The sequence below is a fragment of the Eurosta solidaginis genome, chromosome 2 (genome assembly GCF_040869045.1).
Source record: "Eurosta solidaginis isolate ZX-2024a chromosome 2, ASM4086904v1, whole genome shotgun sequence".
Taxonomy (NCBI): Eukaryota; Metazoa; Arthropoda; class Insecta; order Diptera; family Tephritidae; genus Eurosta; species Eurosta solidaginis.
In genome coordinates, this window is record NC_090320.1 from 30453139 (window position 1) to 30466036 (window position 12898).

The following is a 12898-nucleotide window of genomic DNA, read 5'->3' on the forward strand; positions in this document are numbered from 1 at the left end:
GATCATTCGTTTACTTGTTTGTTCATTCAAGCGTTGGTAGGTTAGTTCGTCTGTGACTTTGTTTGTTTGTTCATTTGTAAGTTCATTCATTTGTTAGTTCGTTCATTTCTACGTTCGTTCGTTTGTTAATTCATTCATTTGTTGATTTGTTTATTCCTTGTTTCACATTTCGTTTTTTTCTTGCCTTCACTTATTCTTTAATATACTTGCCTTGTCGTTTGTTGTTATTGTGGCTGTTCGTCATTGCATTGCATTATGGGCATTGTCCATCATATTATTAATCGTTGTATATACATAAATACTAAGATACTTAGTGACAGATTTGCCTGCTTACATCTGTACAAATATTTTGGTTCATTTCTAGCGTGTTTTGTTGCTTTTAGAACCAACATTTTTTAGTTGCAAATTTTAAATGTTTTTGGAGTTTTTAATTTCAAGATTGTAATTTTTATGGATATATTTTTATGCATCATAAAACATAACAAAAACAATTATGCATCATAAATTTTGATGTGTCTTAGATGGACACATCTGTAATATCTTTCAGCTGAGTATTGTTTAATGTAAGAATTTATTATTATTTTTATGAATTAGCAAAAGAATGCTATATACTCACACACTTACCAGATTGTATAGAGATCGGCCTCCAGCTGGTACTCCTTGAACACATGTAATATATACTTATATACTTATAATTAAGGTAAGAGAATAATAATAGATATGTCAAGAAAAAAATATTTAGGATCAATGCCAAAATCACGAGACCCCCGCCGTTTGGCCTACATGCTGAGAGAATGGTAATCCCTTTTAAAAGCATTTGTAGGAGCTACGGCGGAGATGGAAGCAGAGAACTAGTCGTGCGCTACCCCGAGGGTGCCCAGCTCGATTTTTCAAACTATGGGCAGTTATATATCATCGGAATTTCAGAAAGTGCCTGAATGCTTCGTGAAAGACAGCTTCTTTGGCCGAACTGAAGGGTTTGAGGACATAAAAGCCCTACTAAAACAGCTGCAATTCGTTTCAGGAAAAAGTAGGCTCGAGTTCTTTTGTATCCGGGCAGCACAACAACCAACCAACCATGGCAACACTTCCCTCTTCTATTTTGATAAGGAAAGTGACACACAATGATCCTAACTGACCCTAACTGACCCTAAATGAGAGTTTTGATACACAAATTAATGAAAATTCAATGATACGAAACCAAGAGCTGGTAACTGTTTGTTAAACTTCAAGACGACCATAACCCTTTTGGGCAGAAATCTAGGCAAGAGAAACTTGCCACAAAGAATGCTCACGAAGCAGTTTATCCTCGAAGTGTGTCTACATTATACCGGAGAACATGTCAGCCTCATATGCCTCCACAACTACTTCTCATCTAATAGACAAACATGTTAGGGCAGTCAATTATCTAGGAGCCAAACAAAACGTTGAGGACCATTGTGATACCACGAAGGAACCATTTTTCCTTTTCTGTAGAGCTTGGTTCATACACCCATGAGGCTAGACTAGCGTGTTTGCCTAATGTAGCGCAGAATTTCGTTTTTATTTGCGTATGCTAGCTTCTCAAGACACCAAAATTAATGTGTGTGGGGTACCGGTACGTGGTCTTCGAAAGGGCGAGACAATGGCATATAAATGGCTCTTTTCTTTCTATCTCTTCCTCGTCCTTGCAGCTGCGGCAGAAGTAATTTGTATGCAGGCCCATATGAGCACCATGCGCACCCATAAGACAGTGACCTTTTAGAAAACCCACTTATAGGATAATAGAGGGGCGATTCAGAAGTATGACCGATTGCGCTCTCTTTTCGTCCAGCTTGGTACAGATTTTCCTCTACACCCTACATGATGGTTCCGGCGCCCACCTCGCGTAAGCTTTTTCCATGAACTGAGATCGCAGGCAGTACTTGCAAATATTTGGAGGAGGATTCATCCAGCCGGCAGAGATTTTTGTTTGCAGCGGTGTCTTCCCTTGCTAGGTCATCAGCTGCGCAGTTTCTCGAGATGTTACTGTGATTAGGTTAGGTTGAAGTGGCTGTCGCGCAGGTACACATAGTCCAGTATTACTAGGCCCCTTGTTATACTACAAAACGACACCATTACCCCTCCTTTTTCAATTGGTTTGAGGACCAAAAAGGAAAAGGAGGAAAAGGTTATACCAAAAAATTGTTGTCGTACTCTAAAACAAGGCGTAGATTATTCAGAAGCTCCCGGGCAGCATCTTCTGGCACCACTTAAAGCCGAACAGTTGCTTATGAGGTGATCTATCGTTTCCTCCTCTTTATCATCTTTACAACTCATATACCATCGACGGGAGGTCTCTGCACTTCTGTATGCCTACCAATGAGGCAGTTCCCAGTTTATCTGTTGTCTATAGGTGTAGAAATATTATCTTTACTTTGGGTGTAAGCGTGACAGTTCGTTAATTGCTTCGAAGGCTTTATTGATTAAGTCTAAAAGTTTTCGAAGGAGAAGAATATACTCCTTTTCCTACATAAACACTACGCCTTCAGTAATAGCAGCCATATAAAAAAACTTTTGCATACAAGCAGTTGCAGTTTTTGTGCAATACGCAAGTACAACACAAACGGCACGATCAAATATTGGTGTGACACGGCGTATACGCAACAATTTTGCATGGAAATCAAATAACCATCATCTCCTTCTATGGGAGGCATAATATAATTTTCGCAATCAATGTAGCACAAAGCAAAGTAATAAATGTTGACTAAAAGGTGATGAAAGCAAACAGACAAAAACAAAAAAAAACAGCAACAAACCAGCCAAGAGAAAGCGCACTCTAAACAAAATGAAGTGCAACTCAAAAGCACTCAAAGTTGAAAGAGAAGTACGCGAAGCAGCAGCACTCACCCCAACACTGTGAACGTGAGCCGTAGGCTTTACTTGTGCTACCAAAATATTAAAGTTAAGTGTATTAAATATGAAACAGGAACAACAACAAATGCTTTTAAGCATAGGCGACAAGTGATATTCAAAATGCTTCATATTTTGAAACAAAAGCGAGGGAGGAAAAAAAAAGTGATTGAAAGTGCACTCGCCACATTGTTGTAGATACAATAATAAAAAATGCAAACAACAAAATCAATTGTAAGCGCAAAATTGAAACTTTGAACGTGTAAAATGTAAAACCGAAAATGTTGCACAGCGACAATAAAACGGCGTAAAGTTTCTGTGATTGTTATGAAAACTTGAAGTAATTTTATAGGTTCGTGCTACGTGTGAGAGTACTCATATTACTACGGTAATGCAAGTCGACTTATTACGTTCGGTGTACTTACAGGTGGTTAAGTGAAATTCAAAGGAGCACAGAAATTTTTATTGAAACTGGTACAACGAAATTTTACAGCGAAACTTAAGCACGACGTTGAAAAGTAACTAATGTTTCTAGCAAGCGGTGTAGTGCAAATATGTTGCAGATGCTGGTTGATGTTGGGAGTTTTTTTATGACAATTTTTTATGTAATTTTTTTGTAGAATATACAGCATGCAATGGAGCGTAGTGTGTTTGGGTGATCTGGAGCGCAACTTTTAATGAAAATAATTGCAGTAATTAAAAAAACATTGAGGAGATATATACAAAATTGCAACTTCTGTATAATTTTTCACGGCGCGCCTTATTCGTTCCTAGGTTAGGCACTTTCATGATGCCATAGTCGGACTATCCACCCATTTTATTTTGAACAGTTAGACTATGTTTAATGATATTACCTAATGTGGGCCCCAAATAAGCCATGTAGGAGTTTATTCTGAATAAGTAAGAGTATAATGAAATTGATACAGAGCAACTCTTATTTGGAATTATGTATTTCAACCAGATTATCCTCAACTCAATGCAAACAGTGATGCGAACATATGAGACACTTGCTGGGAGACTGGGCTCTGATTTGTAAGAAATAATTTGAGACCCATTTCAAACGTTTTAACGCAGAAGGCAACATCATAAATTTGCGTTTATCCACCTAAACGATTTTAACCACTTCGTAACAAGTCGTGCCAGCTATCCCTGATTCGCGATAACTGACGCCATTTGGGAGTACCAAGAGAGGTCAAGTCTTTCTACACCTGCCTCTACCACCCTGAATTCGAATCCCATACTCTGCTTCCAAGCTGCGGTATCGCCTGAAAAACTTTCTTGGTCGAAACGTATTCGTCCATCCGTCAGCGAGACCTTTGGGATTTTATTCGGTGCACTATCTTCATATTTGGTAAAAGACAATACAGTTTATCATTTTACCTCTTTCTATACTCGCCCTAGCCATCGCTGGCAGAACCATAAATCTTCAGAAAAACTTTCGCCTGGAACACTGTAAGAGCCATCCCATCTCCGGACAGTGCTCATTATTCCGAACCATTCATCAAGACAGCTATGATGTGCAAGTATCCTTTTTGTTCGTCGAGAGTAGACTTTTACTGTTCAATTGCCTACCCTCCGTTTTATTGGTATGCTGTTGTTTTCGCTCGCCTTCCCTGTTTTACCAAAAATTATACTTTTTTCCATCTCAATTAATAGAAAGAACTTGGCGCGCTTGTGCAGGGCAATGATATCAATATCACCGGCATACGCCAGTAATTATACCTGTCTTGTAATATATTGTGCTATCGCGGTTGAGTGCTACTGATATAAATATTTTCTCTAGCATTGCGTTAAATAATCCGCACAAAGGGAGTCGCCTTGTCTTAAAGTTTGGTTCGGTCTCGAGGAGGTCCTGGTAATTTAATAACATTGCCGGAAACTTAAATTCAGACATAGCAGTATTAAGGCAACGCCTTTTGCACTGTCAAAAACTGCTTTAAAGTCGAAAAAAAGATAGTGATTGTCGTTTATCTTATCGTGAGTCGTCTCATGTATCTGGTTGATAGCAGGTTTGCTGGTCTAAAGACGCATTTATGAGGCCAAATCAGTTCGTTGACTTTGCGCGCCAGTCTTTCGATCAGTATGCCAGATAGAACCGTAAATGCGACATTAAGCTGGCTGATTTTGCAGTAATTAGCGTTGTTTGGCGAAACCGCCTTTTTAGTTGGTAGAATTTTTTGCATTACTCCTGTCAACCAGCTCCTCACACTCACGCTATTCTGACTCACGTTTATTTTCCAAAGCAGTGCGACATTCGCATCGTGTTAATTGTTTTTTTCAGCTCGCTGGAAACTTATGTTTTGAGCGGCGGCGGTACGTAATGGGGGAGGAATTTGCTCCTACTGCTCGGCCACATCGTCAGGTCAAACATTGATCGCAGCGAGCAGCTGTGAGGGCCGAGTAGGTTTTTTATATAGAGGGCACCGGTCTTAATCACATAAATCATCTTCGAATATTTGTGCATTGCACCAGAATAAAACTTGAAACAAGTATTGACTAATATTTAAATGGAGCGTATTGCTAGAATTTTAGAAGGTCTCGTGATCAAGCTCGGGCGCCAAGTTACCGCCGTTGTAAAAATTTGGTTATCAAGGAACTTCGAATAAAATGCTCGAAACGTTCGTAAAATTTTCTCAAATTTTTAAGATTGGTTTGCTTAATTTATAACAAATATAGTATCAAACTTTCGCTAAATTTTAAATTTATTCAAAGTTGCTCTACTCTTTTAAATTTATTCAAAGTTGCTCTAACCTCTTATGCGCGAACACGTATATGTGCAAATATATAAACTGTACTTCACTCTTAATAGGAAAATGTTGAACTCAAAAAATTAAAACCTATATAAAAATTTAAATGAAATGTCTAGAATTCCAAATCAAAAAAAATTAAACGAAAAATATAAAAAGTCTGCAGCTTAATCAAACAAAAAAAAAGTCATTAGTGTATTCAAAAGATAATATTTGCGCGTCAGTTAGTAAACAAGAGCACATTTACGCATCTACATCTGCATATGCATCTATGCTGACGTCCACCCACAACGATCGCCCCAAAGCAGCAAAGCGCAGACCAATTTGTTTGTGCGCGACCCTGTCGCACCTCCCTTGCATATTTGCATGACGCATGCAACGACAATAACAACAAACGATGCAAAAATGTAGCATTGTTACAAAATGTTAATGGCACAAAACAAAGCATGAATGGCACATAAAATAAAAATAGTAATAGAAAAGAAATCAGCACAAAACAACAGAAACCCAATGTTTTTACTATTTAAAGCAATATTTCTAACGCTTTCCGTTTTTTTCTCTTCGTTTTGTTTCGTTTATGTTTGTATTCGTTGAAACAAAAAAATTATACTAAATACTTACGTTCATGAATTTGTTGGAATAACAATAAACTACCGTTTGTTGGGCGCCCTCCGATGATGACACAAAATAAAACAACAATCGAAATTATTTACAAATACCACATGTACAACAACACGTTTAACAAAACTTCTTACATAGGTAACTTGCACTTTTATTTATTTTATATAACTTTTTTGAGTCTATATTTATCTTCAAACACGCATTCATATGTACACCATCGTATTTAAGCGCTAAACTAACAAATAATACACAAAATCGCACACAAATACATTCAATTTTATATTTATCTACTTTAAGTATGCTAAATCTATTTTATTGTTTTATTTATATGCAAGCAACAAATTAATACTATTCGCAATAGTTGCTTATACGCCACGTCAGTACGCTCCCTATATTTGTTCATATGACACAAATTGTTGCGTATACGCCATGTATGCGCTCCACTAGCGGCAGTTATAGAGTCTCATGGCCACAAATGCGTTCTACTAACTAGAGCTGGAAAACTATCGATAGACTTATCGATACTATCGAGGGTTTAACACTATCGATACTATCGATGGTCCAAATATACTATCGATAGTCAACATTTGACTATCGTCGATAGTTTCACCACAAAAAAATTCGTAAAAATCACATTTTTTGTCCCAAACCTTTTTCATTTTATTTTCGCGATGGCAACACTTAAAACAGCTGTTTATATTTGAAGCGTTGGTAAAAGTAAATTGTATATCTAGTTATTATTATCAAAAAAGCTCAATATGATGAACCGTTGTCTCTAATCCAAGATATACCAACTAGATGGAATAGTACATATTTAATGATCAAGAGAATTTTGAAAACCAAGGAAACTATTTCAAAGGTTTTAATGGCGATCGTGAAGGCTACACCTATGCTCTCTAGAGAAGAAATCACGCTATTAGAAGAGGTTGACAAATTGAGGGGCATATTTCTAGAGGCAACGGAACAAACGTGTGGGAATAATTTCGTGACAATTTCACTGTGTATAGCTATTGTGTTTGGTTTGCATCAGAAACTGCAAGCTGCTGACATGTTAACTGAAACGGGAAATTATTCGGTCAAATTTAATAGAATTAATGGAAAAGTACTTATCACCATATGAGGAAGCAAAGGAAACTAGCATTGCAACGATAATTGACTCAAGGTTCAAGCAAGAAGGCTTTCGTTTTTCCGTCAATGCTGACTTCGACATTGAATTTCTCAAAACTGATGAAGTTTTTATACAGTCGAATGATAACATGAGACCAAAACACTGCCCAAAATTCATCTTTTTTTGATTTTTTGCAAGACCGTCTTGCTGACAAAACTGTTCAAAATGAAAAAAATTATTGATGTGTGGAAAAAGCAGTTCTTAGATAAACCGAACTCTTCATCAAATACAAATCCATTAGAATTCTGGAAGGTAAATACTTATACCTGCAGCTTTTATTCAAATAAATTTAACTTAACATAAAATTAGTTTATAATAGCAAAACTCTCCTTCATCTGGCGAATTTGGGGATTGTTTAAAGAAGATTTTGTGCATTCCTGCAACTTCTGTAGAAATCGAGCGAACCTTTAGTAAGGCCGGCTTTTTTTAAATAAAAATCTTTAGCTTTTGATATGAAATACATATTTATGTTTATTTTAAAAATACGAGAATTTAAACTATCGATAGTTATTTTGAAGACTATCGCTACTATCGATGGTGATCCACTTGACTATCGGACACTATCGATGGTGCCGACTATCGATAGTTTTCCAGCTCTACTACTAACATATGCATTTCGCGGTGAGGTACAATATTCACAAACAACTGCGCGACCATTAAGCCTTTCCAATGCTAACAACAACACTAATACACACCTGCATGCATACGTCGCCACACAAAGTGCTTAGTTAGACCGTGAAATCGCCCACAGTATGAACATAAAATGCTTGTGCGCTATTGGAGCGGATAGTAATGGGAAACAATTTGCGTTTATAGCATTCGTATACACATATATTCATACAATAACAGAGATCTTGATATCGATTTTTAATATCCCACTGCCCTACGACTATGCCTTATGAAGCGAAAATATTTCAAGCAACGGAACTACTCGGCAACAGTAATTTTTATCTATATTGAAATTTATTGAAACATGTTGTGTCGGCTTAAATTTTTTATTTTTCACCCGTCTTACTTTTACGCTGTGGCAACGACAATAAACCAACTATTTTTGATTTAAATACATACTAGCTTATACATCATTAGTTGCAACGTTTCCTGCTTTCCTGTTCAACGTGGAAATATTCTTTGTTATTTTATTGTTTCTGCCCATGTCATATTATTATTTCTCAAAAGCGCAAGTGCTTGATGGATTTCATTACGCATTGTTCCATACAACACTTCGTATGTGCTTAATTGAAAAGAAAAATGTATGACACGTGTAATGTTCATAATGGCTCCGAAAAGCTCGGAGTATTTTCAAGGCCCAAAAAAAGTCGAAAATGAGCTTTTTATGACGCAAATATGTGTTATAAGTGAATCATTTTCAGGCTCATATCATACATGAGTGTTATTTATATTGGACGACAATCGCAAGAAGGAAATTGCTTTAATATCTGACTCCTAAATGAGCGTAAACGCTCTGACTTAGAACTCTTTTTTATTCTTTTTTGACTCTGAATGTTTGCTGGGATATGGATATAACAGACAAGGCTCTGGCAATCGGAAGTTCCTTAGAGCAGAAAGAAGTAGGGGTAACCTATAAATAAGATTTGCAGTAGTTGTAGCCAATCGTTTCCGAAATAGTCGGTAGTGTTAGTCTCCGGAACTTACAAATCTGATTTGATTTTGATTTTTTACAAAAGCTTCAGCAATACATAAAACCGCAATAAAATAAAGATGTTTTCATCTGATATAAATATACCAACATACGTACAAGTGCATCAGGAGGCGTAGGAATTCTGTATAATTGTGACGCAAAACCTGAGACCGAAGATTTGAAAGCCCAGCGGGTTGGGGGGTGTAGTACCCGCGGTAGGTATGCCTGTCATAATAGGCGACTAAAATACCTAGCTGATTTGAGGGTTGTGTAGCGCAACCCTTTCAAAGGGATGCCAGCGCAATTTATAGCTTCTTCAAACCAATTGTCAACCTCACATACCCGTGGCGAATCTTGTTTCCTTAGCTGCCGAGGCTGCCAGAGTCTACATAGTCTAGAAAATCATCACTTACAGAAATGATCCCATGCTGAAACTGCCCCAAAGTTTTACTGAAAATAACCTCGAAAAAGGCGGAGTTAATTCCAGAGAAAAACTTGATGGCTTACAGAATTTATTTCGAAAATGTTCAGAAATGATCCATAAAGTATCATATCATAGTAGATTATGAGCCCTGATGGAAACCCCTTCTTCAATCAGCTTGTGCCTCGAAAAACTTAACAAATCCGGTTTGAACTCATGATAAATCATAACATTGTTCACTTTAAACGACATATGAACGAGTATAATTGGAACAAATATAAGATGGCTCTTGGAGTATTCGAGAGAAAAGTTATCCGGAAGATTTATGGCCCTTTCCGGGATGTCGATGGCGAGTATCGAAGGAGCTATAATGATGAGCTTTACGCAGGTATGACGATAGTGCAGCGTATAAAAACTCAAGAGCTTCGCTGGCTTGGTTATGTTATGCGAAGGCTCCGGCCAAGAAGAATTTCAGTCGAGACAGCAGAAGAGGGGGGAGAACTAGACTGAGTTGCGAGAGGTAGGTGAAGGAGGACTTGACCTCCCTTGGATAATTATGATTATATACGTAGAAATAAAACTATTAACGTACAAGTATTTTTTCTCAAACATCATGTTAAGACCAAGCCACAATTAATGTTTCCATTGTTTGCGTTAAACGCTTCTATATGGAAAACTGCTTATGTGGCGGAGCTTTTAGCTTTACATGCTGTTGAATGCTGGCTACAAATTTAGACTTCTGTAACCCTTCGTTACTTGTATATCCTGGTTATATTAAGGTTAAATAGTTACCATAGAAAGTTAAGAAAATAGAGATCTTAGGAAAATGTAGAAAATAGCGAGTATATTTATTCAAACAAATTAAGTGCCGTGTCAGTTGTTAAAAAAAGTTTTCGAATTCGAAATTGTATCGCTTCCTAAATAATATATGCTTTAGTTTTCACAAGCTTATATACATATGCCTCTTTTAAAAGATAAATGGAGAAGACACAAACACATATGCGCCTGAATAGTAAGCATATGGCCTTGTAAGCCTACCGCAAATAATTAACTCTTACCTAAATAAGTAACAAAAAAAAATGTAAACACAGTATAACAACAATGAATTCTGGAGAAAGCTGTACAACAACAAAATTTGTACTTCACCAACGAGCGCAGCCGTTATTCTCATTTTGTAGGCTATGTTTGTATGAGTACTAGTCATGCATATACTTATGTATATGTATATGCGTATTATCCTAAATAGTTTTTGTGTGTTGCATTTGAAGGGCTCACCTACATGCGCGCATAGTTAAGTAGAACTATCCGCAACACACATACACTCACGTGCATTCGCATACATTCCCAACACCACAATTAGACAGCACAATAACATTGGTTTTGCGGTGAAGAACACTAAATTTTAGTTGCTAAAAGCAACAACGTGAGGAACTTGGCTGTGTATGAGTGCTTTGATGCAGCAGAAGAATAAGCATACCTGAGTGCGGTTTTCTAATGAGTTCCGTATGCACGTTTTGAGGCTTACAATAAATTGAAAATCAACAACTACAACAATACACATTTTTATGTGTTTGTAGAAAGAAAACGTATGAAATTTTAAACGAAATTCGCTGCAATGGTGTCATTGCATTAAAATGACGTTTATGCAAGCCATATTGACAGCTTGGTCAGTGAGCGTGAAAACATTTTTCGGTTTTTATCAACCACATGGGATATATTTATGTAATGGAATTGCAAATTGTAATTGTGTGTGAATGTTTATTTCTTTAGTGAATATAAATAAAATGCAATTACATTCATTCGTGTAATTCAGTTACGCTTAGTGGCGCGTTTATAATGATGACACTGATGCGTTTGTGAACCAAATAAGTGAATAGTAATAAGGTTAGATCTTGATTTCATAAAAATATTATTTGTCTGATTCTGTGCTGCAACAGTCTTTTTTTTGTTTGAGTTTCCTGGAAGGGAAATGTCTTATGCACTGATCGGGATTTTATAAGCCTCATTGCGAGACTCTCCGAATGTAGGACTCCCTCCGTCGTTTGAAGAGCTACTCCCTAAAACTTAACTCTTAACGGCCCTCGAAATTCGGCGTACCTGGAACAGCAATTAACAATACCTCGGGTACGGTGTGAAGAGGGTGAGGGGTAAAATTTTGTCAGGTTGGAGTCAAACTCTCAGTGTGCTCGATCCTACCACGTATTTCGTTTAAATATTAGTTCTCTGCACAATTTTCCTCCAATACTGCCGCTCTGCTGCTATTTTTTCATCAGTTTTCTGCTTTGTGCAGTTACGGTTTCTACTGATTATTTTAAAGAGACGTTTTGTACATATGTTGGCTCAATGATATCTTTTTTTATTCAGAAGAGTTATCAGCTTAAATATAGGAATTCCAGCGCACAAGAAACTGACTTATAGCACGACAAGTCGGCTCTAAAAGTAGAAGTTAATTTCATTCGGTCATGTGTGCAGAACCCAGAAGTGTTCTATAAGTTGTGGGTCCTAAAGAACACTGGTCTATATAAAATAAATAATATTACATACTTATACTTGGAAACTCCACCACTTTTCCACATTTTTCCCTGGGGCATCAGGAAGTGGTTACGTGCGCATGCAATGAGCAAGACCGACTTTCTCCTCTAATTTGGGTTGTGCTGCTTTTTAATTTTTCCTTCAAATTGTCGCTGCTATTTGTTTTATACCACTTTCAGGTGGCTTCTACTAAGGCAAGGGAATCTGACTGAGAATTTTTGTATGGCAAAAATACACTTGGAGAGGTTACCAAGCCACCTCCTGCGAGGTACACTGTTATAAAAGTTTTTAATTCAATATTGTGTTGTTGTTTTTAGGAAAATTTACGTTTACAACGTTTTTTGCGTCAACCATTCACATACTAAATATCTTCAAATACCATTTTATATACCAATGATTCCATATTTTTTCACTTCCTTATATTAAACTATTTAAAAAGCTTTCAATCGTCATAAATATATTGCTTATTTTCCAAGTTTAACTACCTTTTAATTTTTTTACAAATCATGTATTGTAAACTACATACGTACATCTATGTATTACTATGAATGCAAGCTTTTAGATAACTGATTATGTTGCATTAAACTTAATTCAAACAAGTTCTAGTTCAAGTGAAATGTTTATACAAGAACTTTTTGCATGCATTGATTTTATTTAGGTAACAACTGGACATAGTTTTGCAAAGTACATGTTGAAGTATGTGTGTGTGTATGTGTTACTTAAAGCAAAGTTTGAACAGAATTAGCCAAATCATATAAAGTTGATATGAAGGTTTGCATTGATATTATGCAACCTTTCAAACGATATTCATATACATATGTTAAAACAGTCTTTTAGTGCTTTTATCAACAACAACGCCCTTTTCAACATTTTAATCATTTACAACATCTATTTCAATA

The 12898-nt window shown here is 36.6% G+C and overlaps 1 protein-coding gene across 1 annotated transcript in view; it reads left to right on the forward strand.

Annotated features, from left to right (window-relative positions):
- Positions 1–12898, forward strand: part of LOC137241484 (ADAMTS-like protein 3) — a 127507-nt gene that overhangs the window by 97326 nt on the left and 17283 nt on the right. The window lies entirely within an intron of this gene.